Below are 13,462 nucleotides of genomic sequence, written 5' to 3' on the forward strand. Positions count from 1 at the left end.
TAGACATCTTGAAAGTATACAGTCCCTTTTCCAAAATAACGCACATTCTTGGGATTCTAAATCCCACTGAATTTCAGCATTTCTAGAAATGTTCTCATTAGCTTTTAAATCAGTAAGCATTTTTCAGTTTGTTATGATCCCATTTCATTTTCACACAGGACTCAAGCCATCACAGTTCAGATCAATACTAAAACCATCAAAATATGGTATTAAAATCAAAAGCACAGTTGTACTCAACTGCTCTGCAAAAATGCCTGCAAGACCCATTGTGGACTACTGACAGTACCAGTGAGGGAAGAAGGAACCAGTTCAAAACTCAGTGATGTAAAGGAAAGTCCACTCATTTCTACGGACTTCAGTGGGGCTTGGATCAGGCTCTGGAAGAATAAGGATGACATAAAAATAACATGACGTTTGCCAGATTCACCAATATGCTCTGATGTTTTGCCCAGCCCAATGATGAAAAGCAGATGGAGTGTACTGACAAACCTGGCCTACTTCAATCAGTTATTCTGTCTCTCATATTAGTTTTCATCATCCATTTTATTCATGGCATAAATACATTTATCTCATTAGTGCTTCTACTGCACTACTAAAAAAAAAAAAAAAGAGAAAAAAGTCACCACTTCCTAGCTTTATTGGAGAAAAAGTTTCCATACTTTATTGCTTGGTCACTACCAATTTTCAGTGGGTTTCTAAGATGCTTGTTTAGCAGGTCTCTGAGTTTTGCTGTGCTTATGTGAGGCTTGTACTTAATTGGGTTTATCTGTCTTTATCTGCTGTATTACTTAGGCCCAAACAAATTTCAGTTTTACAGTTTCACAGTTGCATCCTTAAATAACATATTAAGGCACTGTTTTTGCAAAGTTCTTAAGTCTACCTTTAAATCATATGCTTAAATCACAACAAAGCTATCCCAAGTAAGTGTTTATACATTTTCCTGAATCTGTGCCAGAAGATGCATTTAGAAGAAAATTACCCCACTCCGTCTCTATACTCTCCTACCTATTGCTACAGAAAAGGGGGCTAAATCCACTGGGGAATACTTACATATGAAGTGTTTGTGCAATTAGTATATCAGAAAACAGAAATAGCATTGCCCTGTCTAGCTGTATGTCAGTAACAAGGACCTAATACAGGCTGGGGTTTAGTATTAGTATAGGTATTAATACACATTAAATTTGCTGAATGAATAATTTAAGTAGATTGGATGATGTCACTCAAAATAAAATAAACTACACTTGGCTAGTATATCATTTCTTCCAAGATATTTTTTGCTTGACTCTGCACATATTCTTCATTGCAGGAATAACTTGGGTGACTGCTGCCTGGCTTTCACCTCAAACTGGTTAATCCAGGAGAGAACGTCAGTACTGAAAGGCTGTATTTGAGTTTTTATGGCCCCCATCTTTACAATAACGTCCCAAACCACACGGATAATGGCTCTGCTGCTTACAGCTATTTTGTTGGCCCAAAGACCTGACTGGATTTATATCATGCGAGGGCTGAAGGGGACCACGGTCCAAGAACTGCACCGCACGTGTTTGCACCCGCACTGCACAGGCATTTCTAGTGCACATCCTGTGTGTCATTCAGCTGCCTGGAGCTGGAGGTGGCCTGGCATGTCTCCTCCCGGGAGTGACAGAGTGCTGCTGACTACAGCCAACGCTGTGCACGGCCTTTGGCCTACAGTGGCACATACATGGCTGCACTTGAACACATGAAAGGCTGAGGGACAGCATACAGCTACACGGGCCTAGGGCATACGATCTAGCACCACGCTGGAGCAAAAGCCTCAGTTAACTCTAAAGTGAATATTTACTTTATAATTATTCTCATTTTAAACATCCACACTAGATTACATGCAGGAGGATGGGTAAGGCACTAAGACGGGACACATCACATGATTCTTGAACAAATAGCTTACAGTGAAATTCTAGTCCTAGATGCAATAAAGGTCTTGTTGAATTACAAAGGCAAAATTTTAACTGTATGTACCCATATTTCCCCCTCGAAGAAAGTTTATAATACTTGTCATACCTCACTTGTCGTCTCTCTAGACTGTAAATTGAATTGAGGCATGAACTTTCTGACTACAACAGCCCCACTACAGTCAAATCCTAGTTATGACTGAAATGTTACACATAATAACTCTTCTTCCTTCAGATTCAACTGCAGTTTTGCCAAGCGTAATTTCGTCCTATTGCTCCTACCATTATAACATTTGGCCATACCTCCTCTCCCCTGCATTCTGTTTATTCATAAAAAGGAAGAAATGCCATCAGATAATGGTTTTATGTCAAGATATTGCTGGAAAACAAACAGCAAGACAAAGCTGAGACATTTATTTTCCTTTTGGGACCCAGTGATGCTGAGTTCATGTCTGATCATAGTGCATTTTCACTCTGCTGCAGCAGTATCAAACCTAGACCCAGGCAATCAGCATGATTCCAGTTCCCAAGTATTTAAGGCAAGTTTGAGAACCCTAGTCTTGGATATTTCATACCAGATGTGATATTGGTGCAGTGAATAAACACTTGACATCCAGTAGAGCTAACCTAAATAGACCTGTAGTGAGTCCAAGTCTGTTTTCCTTCACTACCTCGACGAGCAAACCATAGGTACCGGATCAGGATGCAGTGCCTCCACGTAAGCTAACCACACAATCACCAAGCTCAAGGACTCACCAGTTCTGAGGGAGGCTCATCCATGGCAGCGATTTCCCATCCGATCTGTAGATCTTTCTTCTGGATTCCAGTGTGCCTAGTCCACTCTTATGCACTGTGGAGGAACAAGAAAAGCTTCAGAAAAACACCTCCACACCAGAAGTGGTCTATGCTGAGTTAGTCATTTGGTTTGAAAGCAATTCCTTGGCCCCAACCACTTAATTGACTCCTGCCTCACATAATGGCCAAATTATATTTATTTTTCTTGTTTACTTTTGGAGGCCGAATATATGTTACAAGTGTTGCATGACCTTTGGTGAAACAGCTTCCCCCAAGGCTCCCCATCCAGACAAGCCTATAAAACAACTCTCCACAGTTTCCATGAGGACTCCATTCAGCAGTAAGAAAAGCACTATCAAGAGATTATTTAAAAGCTCTCAGAAACAGCCACTGGGGTAGAGTTAACAGGCTGTGATGTCAAGACTGTAAAACATGTTTGATGGAGCATTTTACACTGCTTTAAATTTGGAATTCTTTGGAGAGTGTCTGAGGATTTTCAAGAAACAAACACAACCCTCTTCCCCCATGTGCACATACACACACACACAAAAAGCTCCTTCATCACACAGGGAGTCTGCATCCTGAGGCTCTGACCTCAGCTCACTCCTCAACTTTATCAATCATGTTATATAATCACTGCAGACTGAGCAGCAGTTGGAAAGTGGGCTGGGTTCTTTCTTTCTTGCTTTCTTGCTTTCTTTCTTTTTATTTTCATCTAGGGTATTCAAGGAAGAAAGTCTGTAGCTGGGATGTGGTTTGGGAAGGATCTAAAGAGAACTCTTAACTCTCTAAAATGAGGTGCTGTGGCGGTATCTTAATTGGAGATTCAGAGTGCCATTCCCCGGGGTAGATTCTCAGAATATTTTGAGGTTGTTTCTTTGGAAGTGTATAAAAGGTATTTTTGCTGCTTCAAGGATTCTTCACATCCTTGGTTCTCAGTAATCAACTGAGAGCTAAACCACCAGGCAGGATAAAACCCCAAAGTCCAAGTTACAATAGCATGAATGGGCGAGATGCTCAATGTCAGCAAATCAGTGCAACTCCACTGTAGTCACAGCCCTTGAGTCCTGCAGCTGAGGAATGAGTCCTGCCATCTCCATTTTCATTTTTGCCACTTCTGACCCCATGGAGTTACTAAAACTAAAACTCTGCTCTGCTTGCTTGAGGAGCCACCAACCAAATGTCCACTCTTTATCCTGTCCCTTCTTCAAAAAAAAAAAAAAAAAAATTGCCTAAAAACACAAGAGATGCTTTGACTGATTTGCACAGCCCCTCCTCTGTTAATTTTTTCCCTGCACATCAATTCACAGCCAGTCTTAAGTCTTCTTGATCCTCATAAATCAACTAACTTTCTCTGCACTCCATGTTCATGTATTGGTACAAAGTTTCCCACGCACTCGTGCTTGTGTAATTCAAAAAAGACACTTTGCTTTAAATCCGTGCTTGATCCTTGTCAATGGCAAGGAAACTAATCGCATCTCAGTGTTAAGTGCCTTATTAGCTGCTTTCCTGAATCACAGATCTGCTTTACCACGGGCAAAGCATTTACATTTTTAATCTGATAGCAATTGCCTCAACTGATGTATAGCTGTATTTAAACCCACCACAGGTTGATTTCCCCACTCAGCTCAATTTACTACACATTAACATGCAAATTAACAACCCACACTCAGGAATATGCTCTTTGGATAAAGCAATGTTAGCTGCTCAGTAAAGCCACCACTATTACTTCAGTAAGCACCCTGGGACTGACGTACACCACTGAGCAACTCAAACCTCTAGCAATCCTGCTTATATCTTGTAGTTTATTATACAGTTATAGATATGTGACTATTTCAGACAAAACAGTATCAGAGCCAAACCTTCACTTAAAGCCCCAACTCCAAATCTTTATTATGAGTCAAAGAACTTTGACTAATTCTATTGATTTTTAAACACATTCTTTCTTATTTCCTCTCAGCTGGGAGTAGATATACAAAGGGAAAAGATTTTCTGATATTCTTTGCAGCCTAACTTAAGTTGTTCCTAACAGATTTCCAATTTCCATTCCGGATCAAAGACGTGTATTATCCATGAGCCATCAGCAGGGATAGAACCCAATACTTAGAGCAATAAAACCCGCAGGACTGGGGGCTCTCTCTCTCTCTCTCTCTCTCTCTCTCTCTCTCTTTTTTTTTTTTTTTTTTTTTTAACTGGAGTTAATGGGCTAAAATATGGGGTAAATTCCTTTAGCTTCCTTTAGGTGCTAGAAACGAGACTCTTCACCATTATATAGGCTAATGATTATGTGAAAACTTGACATGTGACAGACAAATTGGATCACTATATTACCTCAGTCCTCCCTTTTAACATGTGCTTTCCACCTTAGGTTACTGGGAGTGGTCAAGAATCATGTAAATGTATAAAACTGGATCCCTAAACCATAGATAGTCCCTGTGAGGTCAGACTACTATCTCCATTTTATAGATGAGGAAATACAGGTACACTTTTGTTATTACAGTTTCAAATACTTCTCCTGACCAAGTGAAATTTGCACCTTTTTTGGTTTAGTTCATTACCACACAAACCCCAGTAATGTAGCCTTTTTATTCTGATTTTATGATTTTTCTGTCTTTTAACAGTCTGTTGTTTCCTAGGAGCATCCCTTCACCCCCCGCAGCCCACTTGCTTTGGCTGTGGCTACACCTGCATGGCAGAAGGGCCCCACCGGCCACAGACCGCACTACGGATAGTGGAGAGGTGAAAGAGGGTCACCCAGCACCGGGGAGGCTTGAGCTAGTTTCCAAGGCCTGCCAGTTCCCTTTCCACTGTGACCATGGATGGGATCTCCACTGTCAGATAATCCTTCCGTTCTTCTAATTTCTCCCTTGTCCACTTAGACTACAAACTCTTCTCTTTCCCTCTTTTGTACAGCAATGGATAAAATAAAACTTTAATGTCAGCTGGAGCCCTGTGGCGCTATTAATAAAAACAACGATAATAACAGGGGAGGTTTGTAAATTAACAACCCTTGCTACAAGCAGAGAGACACCCAATTTAGCACAAATCATTGCAGGCTCTTGCCTGCTCTTAGTGGCTATTTTAATCACTGGTGACTAATGCCTGTGAGGGCTATTCCAGGGTTTGACGTGCTTCAAACACAAGAAAATAGGGAAATCTTGCGGGGAGAAAGAGAGAGGAAGAGGGTGAGTGAAGAAAGTGACCAAAGCCAAAGGTCCATCTCTAGAAAGCAGTCAGTTCATACCACCCATTTCACTGTTGTTGCTACTGCATTTGCTAGGGTCAGTGGGGTAATTCCTAATCTGAATAATAGCATCATTTCTCTTCCATGGGTGTGAATCTAAGAAAAATAGGCATGCTTGGGAACACAAACAATGCCTACCTGTCCCTTCCTTGGTTATGGAAATGGGGGTCAGCCTTTCTTTTTCCAACCAGGGCAGAGTAAAGGAGCTGGAATGCTGCTTGGCACAACATCAAAAAGGAAATCTCCACTTACATATTTGACAGGATGAGACAAAAGAGAGCATGGGAAACAATGCAAAGTGGGGTAGGGAAACAGGATTTTCATTTCCTGTTAGCACCACTCAGGCAAGAGTACACAGGCAAATTACACTACGGCACATCTCCAAATTGTGCAGCCGTACAGCAGGGCAGCAGCACTTGGCATTTACAGAGTGCCTTTCGATCAAACCAGTCCACTTCTTTTCCCCTCTAGCTCTCGAAGGAGTAAAGGAGTTTTCCTACTTAAGTACAGCTGAAAGAAGAGCCACTAAGCACCGAGTCCTTGAGCCATGCTCACTTTTTTTCCTGGGAGCAAGTTAAGGCTTCCTATAAGCACTTGCACCCATCAGACAGAACAGCTGGATCAAGTCAGTCATTTTGGAACACTTTCATAAAACCTTACTTTTTATAGGAGAGGAAAAAGACAATCTTTTGGAGCTAAACGGTAGGACAGTGCTTGATAACATGAGTGACCAGAGTAGGATTTGGCCTACAGCATCCATCCATCCATCACTGGTATTTATACGAAGGCCATCAACTTTCTTACAACTATGGGAAATCATAACTTCTGCGTTCTCTGGGGTACTTCACGCCAACCAACCAGCAGGATAAAAACACTTTTCTTGGGTCATGCCTGGGTAGAAAGCCATTCCCAAGTATTCCACATCACTTCCACCAGTACCTGCTAATTTCATGACAGCTGAGGAACCTCATGAGCACACCAGAGCCAGGATCATGGAGCTGCAGCAAACTAAAAAGACTGGGTAGCCTGGCAGAGAACTACTACCGATAACAGAACAAGAGTTTGAACAGCGTAGCATGGTGGCAACATACCATCCTTCTTTGATGCCTACCATGCATTGCAACACAGCTTTCAAACAGAAGATGTGAGGAGATTGGTCCAAGCCCTTTGTTACAAAACACCTCCGGTTGGCTTTTCCTCTGTATTACAGAATTGCAAACACACATACACCTTGTGGCCCCATAAAATCTTTACATTCACTCAGGTCACTGCAGTTTTAGTTTTACAATGTTGGAGGGTCCAAACAGGACTGATCATAAACAGCTGATTCTGGTTTTACTAAGGGGGAACTCTTTGGTTTATTGCTCTTGTGGCTACTGAATTTAATGGGAAACCAGCACTGGAAAGCTGGTTGTCCAAGTTGCCTCAGACCTATTTCCCTCCTTTTTTTTCTGGTACATGCTTCTTTACTAATGTGACTCCAAAAGTTGGCTAAGATTTGTAGATGCCCGGTGTGACTACAGCAAATATTTCTGAAGCATTTATTTTCTGAGAAGTCTGCAGTATAACCATCTTTTCATAAGGCTTCTGCAAGAGCTAGTTGCACTAAAAGTTCTTTCTCCCCTTTCCCTCCTCTATCCTACTCTGTCTCATGGGGCACATTTGGGAGATGGTAGAAGGTATTACCTCTGTAGAACTTGGTTCTTAGAAGCTGTGTTCACCCCTCACGTGATGGAGCCAAAGTGTAAGAAAGTGCCATAACACCAAAGAAGTTGAAGCTTTTGCTCTTGTGATTCATGAGTTATTTCACTTTTCTCTTCCAGTTGTTACTCCCTATATATCTTCCTCAAAATGCAGAGATGACAGGCTGCCTACATGTAACTACTACACAAGAGAACTGGAAGATCTGGAGGTGGCCAGGTTTGGAAAGTTGACACGTTCACCAACAACCTCTCCAAGGAAATACACCCTACACACTTGATCCGGCCTGCAACTCCAGGTACTCCTGATTACAATGTCTTAGAAGGTCATTCCATCTTTGGCCAGATTTTCAGGAGAATTCAGTGCACTGAGATGCTGCATTTGTCATTTCAGAAAAGCAGGCATTTGGACACCTGGCCTGTATTTAGGTGCAAAGGTGCTTTTAGAAATCTGGACCTAACAATCATGAGAAACACTTGAAAATTGACTTATGTTTCCTTTGACATGAATAGTGACCTTCGCAAGTGCTGTGAGCACCAATCTAGCTGTTTTACAGAGGCCTGTGTTCTTTAAGGTGATGACAAAGACTTCTATTTGCCTTTTTTGTCATTCAGAGATGCAGGGGTTTTATTTGCAGAACTGTGCTGAAATCAGTAGGTTCCAGCCCTAAATTAGATGAACTTTCAAAGCTGCCTAAATGATTTGGAAACCTAATTCACATTAAACTTTATGGGAACTGGACATCCAAATTCCCTAGGTGGCTTTGCAAAACACAGCTGTAACTAATTGCTGTGCAGAAAGGTTTGGGGAAAAGATTTTGATCTAGAAAAGGAGAGAGATTTCAATGCCAAAAAAGCTTTTGCAATACATCCTCACATGGTATCCACAGAGCTGATTCTGGGCTACCTCTTCAATGAAGTAAATGGAGCCATTTTACAATAGCTAATCCTCTTTCTGTAACTCTTTATGCTCCTGCAGAGGTTATAAACTATGTAGGAGAAAGAATTTCTTTTGCAGAGTTTCTAGTAATCCCTGCCACTGCAAACGATGGATCTGCAAGGCTGAATAAATCAAAACGACTGATGAACAATTCACGCCCAACTCACTCCCATTGAAGAAATTGTCACATTCCATCAGTGAGGCTGGTAAAATCTGTGACCATCTCAACCCTTATCAAGCCTTATTTTCTTCTTCCTGTTTTGGCAATAATTTAACGTTAAAGGTCACAGAGCAAAATGCTCAGAGTCAGGAAGTGGAGGAGTTCTGATTTGATAACAACATTATTTAGTCACACGAAGCCCCACTTGGTATTTTCTCCTCCTTTGTTCCTTTTCAAGACCACGATCCATCTTCCACTGAAGACAATGGGAGTGTTTCCACTGAATTTAATGAGACTTGGATCAGGCCCTAAATGTCAGTATTACTCTATTAATATTTATGCTGTTGGAAGTACGTCAGAAAATATACAGGATGTGCAGAGTGGCTGAGTGAGCTATGAGAATCATAAATTTTTCTGACTTAGACATTTCTTGACAAATCCTTAACATTACAAGTCTAACCACGGTAATAATAAAATAGGAGGATTCTAACCATCTCTTCTTACTCTACAAACCTTCTTCCACTGTAATCGGCCTGAGTTGGCTCAGGAGCTGAAAAACCGTCTGCATTACAACTCCCTATCTTGCTCATGTCTAGTCTCTCTCTCACGCACACATACATACATATATATGTATATATAAAAATAAGACTGTTATTTTAGTAGTTGCATATTAAGTGGTCAAATTTAAAAGGCTCCCAAAACCAGTGAGCTACATGAATTACAATGTTTAAAGATCCCTAGCTGAGCAGCTTTTACAGCCTTCAAAGGGGGAGCTGATGAACTAACCCTGCTATTGCAAGGCCCTCACAAACATGACAAGTGGCAACCACTCCGAGAAGGTTTCTCCAGGCTGTTTGCCTTGGGGTTTTCTCTCGGTACAAGCAAGAGTCAGCAGTGTGGCAAACAGAGGAGTCTGCTGGCTTGCCATGAGCATGCCAGTCAGTGCTGGGTGTGTGGTAACCGCAGTGGTGAGGCCCTTTCCACACAGCTGCTCCAACCTCCCCGTTGCTGAAGAAGTGATGGGCAAAACATTCCCAAAGGGCTGGAATTTCTGTTTCCCTTGAACAAGTCTCCAGCCGCTCGGATTCCTCGCTGCCTTGCCACCCTTTCCCAGCAGGCAGCACTTGGCTGAGTGGGCGGAGGAATGCGGACAAGCTTGCAGCGTAATACTCAACTGACCACCAGAGCTGTAGAGTAAGGTCACTGGGGAAAAAACACTCATTGAAGAATGTGGCTGAACTATGCCCAAGCTATGCAGGAAGAGGCTTTGCTCCTTCAGTATGCTAAGCCAGGACAGGGCCAGGGATGGGACTCTGCCCTGCAAGGGGCAGGGAGGGATAGAGAAACAGGTAGAAGGGGCTCTAAGGAGATTGTGGAAATGGGTGGCCACCATGTACGCTTGCAGTATGTCAGTTCCTAACTCTGCTCATAAGTTGATCTAGATCACAGCACAGAGTGAAAGGACACAGAATTTGCTTACGGTTGAGCCAAAGTAAAATATCAAAGATTAACAGAAGGTAATTATGCGGTACTGCCAGAGACATACTGTCTCCAGTATTCACACCAACCCATTGCAGACTGCATTACAAACACAGAGTTTTAAGAGATGACGTAAGGAACTTCAAAAGAAAGCCGTTCAGTGTGCCCTGCTGGCCCACAGTGATCCAGGCTTTCAGTAGCCAAAAGACACTCGTGCTGCATCTAGGGAACCCCGATCTCAGGGAGGAATTACCAGGTGTTTGAAGAGAATGGGACAAACTGGGGTGGGGGAGAGGGGAAGATCTTCATACCATCCTCTCAAAGGTACTAGAAGTAGAACACAAGCACAATTCTACACTCCAGCCTGACACATCAATCACCTTTATCATCTCTAGACATCCCCTAATTGTTGCCTCTCTAAACCTTCAGCTCTCTAACCCTCAAAGCACAAGCTTAAGTGCGCACTAGGAGAAGAACATGGGCTAGGCAGGAAGAATGTTAATACAGGGAAAGCAACCAAGAAATATATCTCAGCATAGTATTCCATTCACACCTTTCTGGTTAACACTCCCCTCTCAAACCAGCATCCTTGATCTGAAGGTTATGAGACATGGCCATGATGATAACCATGTTCCCACCTTCCCCAGCATTCAGCAGCTCAAAGGGCAGATTTCTCCTTATTCGAGCTGAAATGTATATACAAAGCAGTCCAGATCCCCTTCTCACGCAGGCCTGGCCACGCATGACATATCGTGTCCCTTACAGTCCCCTCTGCTGTACTGAAAACCAGCAGCTATTTTTTCCAGGCTCAGCATTCTTTGTTGCTTAACTTTCCCTAGGAGTGCTTTGGTTTATCAAGTGAGGCAAAGCCTGCCAGCAGAGGTAGTATCTTTTATTAGTCCAACTGATACTGTTGACCTCCTACAAACCTCTCCTTGGTTATATCCTTAGACAATCACAGCTACAGTAACACTTCTATGATAACTTTGTTTACAGGAGCTGTCCCATATTTGCTATGAACAGAAATATTACACAAACCATCTTTTCCTACTAGACCCACAAAATATGGATTAAGGGGAACATAAAAACAACCAAACCAGAGAGAACCACTGTCTTTCTAGTTCAGTATCCTGACTCCAACAGTGACCAAGTTCAGATGTTTCAAAGATGCAAGAAAATCCATACATAGGAGCAGAGGAAACTGCCAGTAGGAATAGAGCACCTATGAAGTTAGCACTTCATAGCTGAGTTTTCAGCTTGAATCTAGCAATCTAAAACCCTGAATTTAAATGATCTATTCTTTAAGGGCATGTTTTTGTTGGTGCAAACATGACAGTCCCAAATCATTTCTCATGTTTCTCATCAGCAGTTTGTGCAACAAAACCTAGGGACAGAGACTGGGATTTTTCAATAGAGCACAAAGGATATTAGATGCTGAAACTCTCAAGTTGCTGGGCATCTCACATTTGTATAGCCTCTCTGAAATTCTTAGCTTGTATCATCAATAAACAAAAACAAACTAAAGATCAGTCTTTGGAACATGACTTTTTATTTTTAAAAGTATAGCACAGCAATTATTCTGCAAAACTTTCAGATGGGTGTTTTATCATTTTAGTGATGAGTGTAAGGGCAGGAAGCAACAGGAGAGGATGGGATTTAGAGAATAACCCAAGTCCTGCAAGGACACGGGGTGGGGCAGGGACAGTTTAGAAAAAAAAGAGAACCTTTGCAATGGAGGAAGTAAGCTGCCTTCCTCTGTATCCTGTGGATTCACACTTCCTCTGAGCATGACATCTCTTAAGAAAATATGTACACAGACTTCTCCAAATGGTTTCCCACTGCGCTCTAGTAAAGAAAAGCCAATGCTTGAGTGCTCAGAGTTTTAGCAAGAGTAGGTCCAGTTCAGACTGCTTACTCCTACCACTTGAACTATATTAGTGCCACGGAATTAGAGAAGAAGCACACCAAATACTAATATTTGGGTTTGGCTGAAGAGTTCCTGTGGACATCTTTAACATAAAGAAGAAAAAGTGTGCAATGAGGTGAGATATGTCACAGAAAACATTGGCTCTCCTTCATGTTTGAAACTAAACATTCAAAAACGTCAAAAAAAAAAAGTTTGTACCATTCAGGCATGAATTTTTACTTCTTTCTTCAATAAAAAGAACTTTTCCATTAGGACAAATATCTCAGACCAATCCTACTCACCATATTTGTTAAAAGACACTGGTGCTTGACAGTAAAAGCATTTTTCTCAAAGTATTAAATGCCCTTCAAATATCTTGGCTAAAACTGAGTCAAATTTTGAGAAGTGCTTACGTGAATTTGGTTCCTGAGTGTCTCTTTGAAATTGGCATTTCAGCTCCTACAACAACTTATGAAAAATGCCATTCTCCTTAAAGTGTTCTATTTAAATAAAACTTATTTTTAGTAAGAATAGCCTGGAAGAATTTGAAAAACAGACTATTAAATAATCTATTTATTTCTCAGTTGTTTTTGAGCCCTTCCAGTCCAGCCATTCACTAAATGTTCAATGAACCTCCCTGAAGATCTTACTAGACTCAAATTTATAACAAAACTTAGAAGTTCAGGAATTTTGCCCAGTTTTAGGGCTTTTGTTGAGACATACTCAGCATTAACAGTCACTCTGGACCACCAATAGTTCTCTCTCACATTTTTTTTGTTAGAAACCATAATATGCTAGGAATTTAAACAAAGGTGATGTATCAGCACAAGACCCTCAGACAGTGTGATCTCATCCCTCAAGCACTCATCTGGGAACATGAATGAAGTTTGTTGCCCATTAGCAACAGATCAACAAAGCAGACACTATTAAAATACCTATACCATTTGAAACCCAAGGACATTATCTTCTCAGCCCTGCCACCTTCCTTCCTTTCCTAACTCACAGAAGAAAAAAAAATGACTGTTTAACATCTAATAAAGTTCTGTGAGGCAAGAGGGTGAACATAAGCAGTCATTTTTGATTTAGACGTGGATGAAAATACTCAGCACCTAACTTTGTCAAGCATTAACTTCAGAATCCAGGGAGAGTATCATCAGTGGGTAACTGAGCTTTTGAATCTGGGCAAACCTTTGAGGAGTTCGTGCAAGGGCACCTGCAACAGCATGGCCCAAGAGCTCATGCTGAAGAGACAGCCTTGAGTTCAAAGCCCAGCTTGGCTGCTAACCTGACACGTGAGCTAGTGATCA

At 41.6% G+C, this 13,462-nt stretch overlaps 1 long non-coding RNA gene across 1 annotated transcript in view; it reads right to left on the reverse strand.

Moving 5' to 3' along the window:
- Window positions 1–254: 254 nt before the first annotated feature.
- Window positions 255–13,462, reverse strand: part of LOC134141076 (uncharacterized) — a 117,356-nt gene continuing 104,148 nt past the window's right edge. Inside the window, exons 3-4 of the long non-coding RNA XR_009958533.1 lie at window positions 2,688–2,781; window positions 255–377 (exon numbers count right to left, since the gene is read on the reverse strand). This is a non-coding gene — a long non-coding RNA (uncharacterized LOC134141076). The remainder of the gene's footprint in view (window positions 378–2,687; window positions 2,782–13,462) is intronic.

The sequence above is a fragment of the Rhea pennata genome, chromosome 5 (assembly GCF_028389875.1).
Source record: "Rhea pennata isolate bPtePen1 chromosome 5, bPtePen1.pri, whole genome shotgun sequence".
Classification (NCBI taxonomy): Eukaryota; Metazoa; Chordata; class Aves; order Rheiformes; family Rheidae; genus Rhea; species Rhea pennata.